The 9,066-nt window shown below is 41.1% G+C and overlaps 1 pseudogene; it reads right to left on the bottom strand.

Moving 5' to 3' along the window:
• Positions 1-5,964: 5,964 nt before the first annotated feature.
• On the bottom strand, positions 5,965-6,907 carry LOC121165325 (annotated as a pseudogene).
• Between the last annotated feature and the right edge of the window lie 2,159 nt (positions 6,908-9,066).

The following is a 9,066-nucleotide window of genomic DNA, read 5'->3' as shown; positions in this document are numbered from 1 at the left end:
GCCAAGGCTGGGTCATGCCAAAATCAGGACCCAGGAACTCAATTTAGGTCTCCTATGTGGGTGGGCAGGGACTCACAAGCTTCAGCAAGTATCTGCTGCCTCCCAGGGTATGCTTTAGAATGAAGTTCAACTCCAAAGCAGAGCTCAAACTTGAACCAGGGCTTTCTGATATGGGATGCAGGTGGCCCAAGCAAAGTCTTAGGTGCTGTGCCAATTGCTTGCCCCCATAGGGAACTCTAGTTTGTGTGTGTGTTTTTAAATCATTTATCTATTCTGTTTGAAAGTCAGATTTACAGAGAGAAGAAGGAGAGACAGAGAGAAAGATCTTCCATCTGCTAGTTCACTCCCCAAATGGCCAAAACAGAATGAGCTGAGCTGATCTGAAGCCAGGAGCCAGGAGCTTCCTCCAGGTCTCCCATACAGGTGCAGGGCTGCAAGCCTTTGGCCCATCCTCTACTGCCTTCCTAGACTACAAACAGGAAGCTGGATGGGAAGTGGCTCAACTGAGACATGAACTGATGCCCACATATGGGGTGCTGGTGCTTGCAGGTAAAGGATTAGCCAATTGAACTATCATGCCAGACCTGTAGTGTCTTTTTTTTTAAGTATAAACATAATATTATTATCACACCTGAAGACAAAAACCCTGAATATTTTCTTAATGTCTTCAAATATTGAGGGTTTTATTGAACTGAGATCTGTGTAGGGAATATACATGCCAATGACTAATGCAGCTTAAATGTATCCTTAAATTTTTTTTTTTTTTGCATTATGGAAAATTTCAAACACATACAAGGTAAACAGAATGATCTATGTACTCCATACCTAGCTTCCATTATGAACAGCAATCTGCTACCCTACATTGTCTGTACCTTTTGGCATCTGCCAGCTGAGTTCCCTTTTAATTTTTTGAGGCAATGCGCACATATATGGTAATATCGAAATCCTAGCTGTGTAACTCTGACAAATGGATTTACCAATGTAACCCAAGTTTTTATGACACAGAATATTTTTATCTTCCTCGAAGGCCCCTTTTGGTCTCCTCTTCCTTGAAGACAACTAGAGCTTTGATTTTTTTCTTTTTAACTTTAGCTTAGTGCCTGTAGAACTTTATTGTCTTTTATGTCCAGCTTCTTCTTAATATATCTGTGAGAATCATTGATGTTATCAGATTAGTTTGTTTCTTTTAATTTTAATATATTACAACAGCAAATTTATCCTTTCTCATGTTAATGGACCTTTAGTTAATTCAACTTTTTAATTGCTGAGAATACGGTTGTCATTAATATCCTTATATAAGTCTTCTGTGGATAGAGATTTTCATTGTTCTTTGATAACTTTCTGGAAATGAAATTACTTGGTCAAAGGGTAGTTTTGCCTTATAATAAGCTACCAAATTTTTCTAATGTGATTTGACAATTTTTTTAAAGATTTATTTTTTTTATTGGTAAGTCAGACCCACAGAGAAGAGAGACAGAAACATCTTCCATCCACTGGTTCACTCCCCAAGTGCCCACAACGGCCGGAGCTGAGCTAATCTGAAGCCAGGAGCCAGGAACTGCCTCTGGGTCTCCCATGTGGGTGCAGGGTCCCCAGGCTTTTGGCCATCCTTTATTGCTGTACCCAAGCCACAAGCAGAGAGCTGGATGGGAAGTGGAACTGGACATTAACCAGACACGAACTGGTGCCCATATGGTCTCAGAGCTGCCAGATGAGGACTTTAGCTACCCATTTGAAAGGCAGAGTTACAGAGAAAGAAGGAGAGAGAGATAAAACTTCTAACTCTGAACAGCCAGAGTTGGACCCGTCTGAAGCCAGGAGTTCCTTCGGGGCTTTTCATATGGGTGCAGGGACCCAAGGACTTGGGCCTTCTTCTGCTGCTTTCCCAGGCCATTAGCAGGAAACTGGATTGGAAGTGGAGCAACTAGTACTCAACCAGGCACCTATGTGGGTTCTGGCTGTTCAAATAGAGGCTTAGCTTGCTACGCCATGATACTGGCCTTTAACACATGTATTTTTAAAGTCTTTTTAACTTAGGAACTCTAGACAGCACTTCAGCTATGTACATGGAAGCCATTTTTTTTTTTCTTTTTTAGATATATCGTTTTTGTTTTATGACAGTGTTTAATAGGCACTGGGGTCTCCCTTCACCTCCCTTCTCCCCTCCAGTCTTACAATGGGTCTTTTGTGAATTTTCACTAGTCCATTATGCTGCCACTGAGGTGTCCTCCAACAATGTAAATTATTAGCTGTATCGCTGTGAGTCCATCCTTGTACTGCATGCATGAGGACATCTCTCTGTTTCCACCTTGAACATATTAATTTCCACTACACTTCCATTATGTATCCCCTGAGTACAGTCCACCATGGGAAGGAAAAAAAAAGAACATTAAAAAAACAGTGAAACTTCATACACATAAGGTTGCTGAACATGTAACAGAGGTATCAGTGTGACACTAGGGTGGCGAAAAAGAGTGTCCAACATCTTCACATAGGAGTAAATGCTAACGTGTGTCTCATGTGGTGCTGATGAGAGTGCAGTAAGGGTTATAAGCAACCAGTCTCTTACGGATGGTTTATGAATGGATTACATCACAAGCTCTTATTACAAAAGGTACAAGTAATTATGAAGTGCAATATGGTAAAATCCACAGGAAAAATCCTTAGATTTACATCATATTGTTTTATATTAAGGCAAACATATATCTGACCTTTTGGGATTGACTTATTTGCCTTAGCATAATGGTCTCCAGTTTGGCCCATTTGGCTATAAACAATTGTATTTCATTTTTTTTAAATAGCTGTGTAGTATTCCTTAGAGTAGATGAACCACAGTGTCTTTAGCTAGTCCTCAGTTGATGGGTATTTAGGTTGCTTCCATGTTTTTGCAATTATTGATTGTGTGATTTTTAGAGAACAGTTTAAGAATCTGATTAATTTACCCATTGACAATCAAATTTATATAAGGAATGAAAACTGAGCACTTGTGATTACATGTTGAGATGGATTTTATTCCCTCCTTCCTAGATTTCTAGACATTGTAGCCATATATTTTCCATATATTTTTCTGCTTCTTACTTGATTTACTAAGCAAGTGCAAACTGAAGACCATAAGGCATAGTAAAAGATACAGGTAGGATAAATATTAGCATCACAATTATCCTTTGCCATCTCCACACCCCCCACCCCCTGGTTACAATTCTTGTGGGTGGAAGCAACAGAAAATAAAACATTAGACTTTCACTTCACTCTCATCTTTAAAATTTCCCTCTAGGCCAAATACCCACCTAAGATGACTTCCTGGGGTTAAGTCACAGGAGATAGATAGCCTGCAACTACCTTGGACTCATTAACTTGAACATTTATATTCCTAAACTGAGAAACTCCTGGTTGCTTTCCCAATTCAACTGGGATTCCTGGAAAATTTTCCTGTAATTCTCTCCCTTAAGATGCTTTGAACACTATTCCCTAAGCCATAGCGTGCGTCCCTTATTGTTTACTGGATAGCTTGTTTGTACTCAGTGGCTTCTCTCTGAATGCAAGAATTTGAAAGATTGTATGTAGGCAATTTTTTTAAAAAAAAATCCTGGGCCAAGTTTTTGGCGTAGCAGTAAAGCAGGTACCTGAGCTAGACCATCCTATATTGGGATCCCTGAGTTTATGGCACAGCTCCACTCTCAGTTCCAGCTTCCTTCTGAAGAGGGAAATGCCTCTTCTGGAAGGCAGGAAGTGAAGGCTCACATACTTGCATCACTGCCACTCACTTGGAATACCTGGATGGAGCTCCCAGCTGCTAGCTTCAGCCTGGCCTAGCGCTGGCTGTTGTAGCCATTGGCAGTCCTGTAACTCAAAAATAGATTTACTGGTGGATAAGACTGGAAGAATATTAAATAAAAATGGCATTCTGAGTTGAGCATTGTGGTGTAATGGGTAAAGCCACAATCTGCAACACTGGTATCCTGTATGGGCGACTGTTTCAGTCCTGGCTGTTCCAGTTCCAAACCAGCTCCTGCTAATGGGCCTGAGAGAGCAGCCAAAGATGGCCCAAGTCCTTGGGCTCCCGATTAAGTTAGGGGAGACCACGGTGAAGCTCTTGGCTGCTGGTTTTGATCTGGTCAAGCTTTGGCCATTGAAGCCATTTGAGGAGTGAACCCGAGGATGAATGCTCTTTCTCTCTTTCTTTCTGCCTCTCGCTTCTAACTCTGCCTTACAAATAAATGAAATAAAACACACACACACACACACACACACACAAACTGTGTTCTGTTCATATAAAATAGTAGCACATACCTGCTAATTTAAAAATCAGACCGTAAGCCCTTTTATAGCTGCAGATTTAGCTTGAACTTTTATTTACTCAATATTTAAATATCATTGTTCAATTTGTACTATATACAATTTATGAGATCATTTTGCTTTCCTAGTAAATTTTTTGTTTTCACTTATGAACCATATTTATCTATCCTCATCTTTTACGTTCCTGTTCCAAATTCTAACAAATTTTTCAACTGTAGGTTTAGAGGTTGCAGACAAGTAGGTAAAATAATAAAGCAAGAATATATCCAGTTGTTCAGAAGACAGATCCCTACATAAAACTTCAAGAAATAACAAAGGATTGGATCAGTGATCATGTGTAATATTGAATTTAGAATAGGATCTAGGGTTTACGAATGAGTTTTAGTTGTCAGTCATTGTTGCTTTTCACCTTCCCCCTTGGAAAAATGTATGCTATGTTGTAATCACTCAGTGAATGCTGAATGCTTTCTGCCCTCTTCTGATCTTGCAAGGGTACCCCATCCCCCAAGCTCTCATCTACTCCATGGGAAAGCTTTTGAATTTATAGTCTCTTGCATGCCATACCTAAATCCTGGCCAACCAACTCTAGCAAGTATGTGGTTCAAGTGGTCCCTTAGATTGCTTGAGTAATCAAACATGTCCAGGGAACACAAGTGAATTAGAGCAAGAGGACACAGATGCCTGTTTAGAGCTTTATGTGTGACTTGTTAAAGTGTAGAATTCCACCCATGTTAAGTATCAATAGTCACATTCTATTTTGATACATAAGCACAAAAAGGAACACAGTATACACTTTGTGTGTATAGAGAAGTGAGGGCAATATGAAAAGAAGAACACCAGCTCTTCTATAATTTGAGATACAAAAGTAAGAATACCAGCTCTTTCATAGTCTGAGATTCAGTTAAAATATTTGTTTACTCAATGTTTAGATTTAATTGTTCAGTTAGAACTATGAACATTTTTGCCATCTTTAAGATTTGCTATCCTAAACAGTTTGTTATTCACTTCTCGGCAAGAACTATTTACCTTCATTTCTTATTTTCCATTTTAATATTCCAACAGATTATTTAGCACAAGGATTAGACAGGGTTAGTGGTTAAAAACAAATAGATGTTACTTAAACTCCCCAAAATGGAATATATGATAAAAACATTTGATGGTTTTATTCAAGTAGGAAATGATAGTTGTTAAGATTTATAAATGTAACTACTGTGATTTTTTTCTCATAATATAGTGAATTGTGGAGTTGGCTGTTCATATGATTGGCTACATATGAAGAAAAGATAAATATTTATACTTGCAAATGCAAACTGGTTAGCTTATAAGAAAATTTTAAATATGTCTTTATAAATGGTACAGATAAAATGGGAAAAAAAAAGAAAGAAAAAGGAAAAGGTTGTCTCTCAGTTATATATAGTTAAATCTTAATTACTTTGAGATTATTCACCTGGCATCAAAATAGTACCTTTTGACCCAGAAGTAAAAGGAAAAACTCTATTTATGAAAGAAATCAAAGAAGAAAGGAAGAGAGAGCTAATGGGAGGGTGGAAGAACCAAGAAAAATCTCACAAACAAAAGAAATTCTTCATTTTAAAACATTTAAATAAACTTGATTATTTTATTCCCTAGGCTACGGGTTAAAAGCAATGCAGTTTTTCTCTTTATTTGGCTTAGTCAGTAAGTTTATTGTCTTTATCAGGACAATCTTCATAGAAAATGTTTTGGCTTAGCTCTCAGCAGCCCGCTCCTGAGCTCCGAGGAAGCTCATCTTTGGGGCTACCTGATCTTTCTCCTGGGCAAGGGATATTTTGGGATGGTTCCACCTCTTCTTTTTAACCTTTCTCTTGGGCTTCTTCTCATTCACTGGATTCTCTCATACAGCCTTGTGGGCCTTCTTGCACACCTCCTCTGTCATGTCTGCAGTCACATTATTCTTTAAGTATTCAGAGAATTGCTTCTTGTAAGCATCTTCATCTTCTTCCATTAGGGAATGCACACGGTCTGCGACGTTCTGCCCCATGATGTGCTTCCAGTGAACTTCAGCGTTAAACTCTGCTTTCAGAATCGTAGCCAGGGAATTGTTTGGTTCTGGGAGAGATTGACAAGTCTCCGTCCACAGTTGCCATTAGGGCTCCAAACACCGCATTGTCAGTAGTGGTCCTGGCAAGGCCTGTATCCAGATAGCACAGGAAGGGACCAGGTTGGCCATCAATCCTTCCCACATTGTGTTCATCTCCAGTCACCCCACTTGGCCTAGGTAGATCTTATCCACGCCAAACCTCTTCAGAAGCCTGAGAGCCCGCAGCAGGTCACTGCAATGTGCTGCAGCATAACTGGTCAGGCCAACTTTCACACTGTATTTTGGCAGTTTGTGTGCATAAGCCACTCTCACTATTATATCCCCTTCTATCAGAGCATAAGGAATCTGACAAATGATATCCCTGTTAGTTACACGAAACTATTATCCTTGGGTGCGTTATACTTATTTTTATCCTGGATCACTGAGCGTTTCCAAGCATAGTAATCAGTTTTACCCTCTTGACGTCTTCTAACTTTCACTTGGTATCTTTTGAAAGTAGGCCTTATTCTTCACAGCTTTAACAAACCCCATCCTGTGGAGGAGAGACCTGCAACCATAGCTCCACAAAGACCTCCCTCTGATTTCTCTTCTTTTTACAGATGAGAACACTGGGGTGGAGAGATGTTGGTTAATTTACTCAAGATCCTTTGCTACAGAGTGGTAGCGTCAATATTCTAACACGGGTGTTCTACCAGAAGCCCACATTCAGCTGTGGCCTGAAGTGATGCCAAGGGAGGTTCCAGATTTCGCAGTCTAGAAGCCTCAGGGAGCAGGAAGAAAGACCCAGCTGGCTTAAGTAAAAGCTGATGCTGCCGTCAAGACATGGGGAAGGGAGCTGAGGGCTGAGCAGTAACAGACCCTTCACAATTATTTAACTTACTATTTACAACCATTCTGCAAGTTGAACCATCACTTCTCAGATGAAGAAACAGATTCCAAAGTTACAACATCCCCTTATTGCATAATTAGGTAATAGCAGACCCAGGGTGTTCATCCAAGTCTATGACACCAGAACCAAGCTTCCCATGTACATCTCAACAAATATAGGAACTGAAAAAGCATTTCAGTAGAAACCATTGTGTAGAAGGAAACTAGGATCACACATGCTTTGTTGAATGCATAAATGGTTGGATGGCACAAAATGAATGTGTAAAATTTAGAGCTCAATGCTCAGCGAACAGTATGTTTTCATGTATTGCACATTACTTTCATGTTCCCTTGAAGTTCCATGTCCTGCATAAGGGTTGATGTATTTTTAATGATAGATTTTAATAATTTAAAAAAAGATAGGGCCTGGCATGATATTGTAGCAGCTAAAGGCCTTGCTTTGCTTGTGCCTGGATCCAACATGGGCGATGGTTCTAATCCCAGCAACCATGTTTCCCATCCAGATCTCTACTAGTGGCCTAGGAAAGCAGTCGAGGATGGCCCAAAGCCTTGGGACCCTGCACCAGCGTGGGAGACCTAGAGGAGGAGGTTCCTGGCTCCTGGCTTTGGATCAGATGGAGGGTCTTCCTCTCTGTCTTTCCTCCTCCCTGTATATCTGACTTTGTAATAAAAATAATAAATAAATATTTTAAAAAAGAAATCATGAGCCAGAAACTGCATCTGATTTCTCCCACTTCATGACAGGAGCCTAAGTGCTTTGCCATCTCCTGCTAATTCCCAGACACATTAGCAGGAATATAGACTGGAAGCAGGATAGCCATGACCTGAACCAGCACTCCTAAATGGGATGCCAGCTTTACAAGTGGCAGCTTAACGTTCTGTGCCGCAAAGCTGGCCGAGCCCACACGAAAAAGCAAAACTAACTCAAAAATACCAGACAAAACCAAAAACGAAAATAGATCAAATAGGCCAGCAAACAAGCCCAACCATTCTCTCCACAAACATCCCCTAGAAAGAACAGTCCCCCCAACACCGCTACATCCCCAGCAAACCATCAAAAGGAAGCAAAACTCCCAAAAGAGCAGCATCCCATACAAAAGTTGCCCCATACCCACCACACAACTCACTTCCCCTCCAAAACCCCGAGACCCCCCCCCCACTAACACAAAACCACGCCAAACCACACATCAAGACTAAACACCCTCCCTGACCAATAAGCCCAACAAATCCACACACAATCAGGAGGCTGACAAAACAGCCCGGTACCACCATAGTCCTTCCCCCAAGTGGTCCACCCCCCCGACCAAATCCCCCCGCACTCACCTACCCTGACGCCTCCGACAAGCCCCTACCCACCACACAGTAAAAACCCGTCCAAAGCCGCCTAACCCTCCACCCTCCCTCCACCAACAAGAATCAAATCCAAAAAACCCTCCCCTCAACCATTACAACAATCCTTCTTCACCCAACCACCACACATCATAAAATCCCCCCACACCTCCCCGCCTCACCACCAACACACCAAACCCACCCCAAATACCACTCCCCATCAAAACCACCCCCTGACACCCGTCAGGGCCTCATCAGACAGTTGTCTTTCATTTCTTTAACAAAAACAAAAACAAAAACCTTCTTAGTTGTTTGAGAAGCAAAGACATTCACATAGATAGATAACTCCCATTTGTTGGTTCACTGTCCAGTTGTCCACAACAGCTGGGACTAAGATGGACCAAAGGCAGCAGCCAAGGGTTCAGTCCAGAGCTTGCATGTGGGTGGCTGGAGTCCAACTCCTTGAGACATCA

Source organism: Ochotona curzoniae, unplaced genomic scaffold, assembly GCF_017591425.1.
Source record: "Ochotona curzoniae isolate NIBS_2020 unplaced genomic scaffold, NIBS_Ocur_1.0 contig_883, whole genome shotgun sequence".
In the NCBI taxonomy this organism is placed as follows: Eukaryota; Metazoa; Chordata; class Mammalia; order Lagomorpha; family Ochotonidae; genus Ochotona; species Ochotona curzoniae.
Note: the sequence above shows the minus strand (reverse complement) of the source record. Positions and strands in the feature narration are given on the sequence as shown.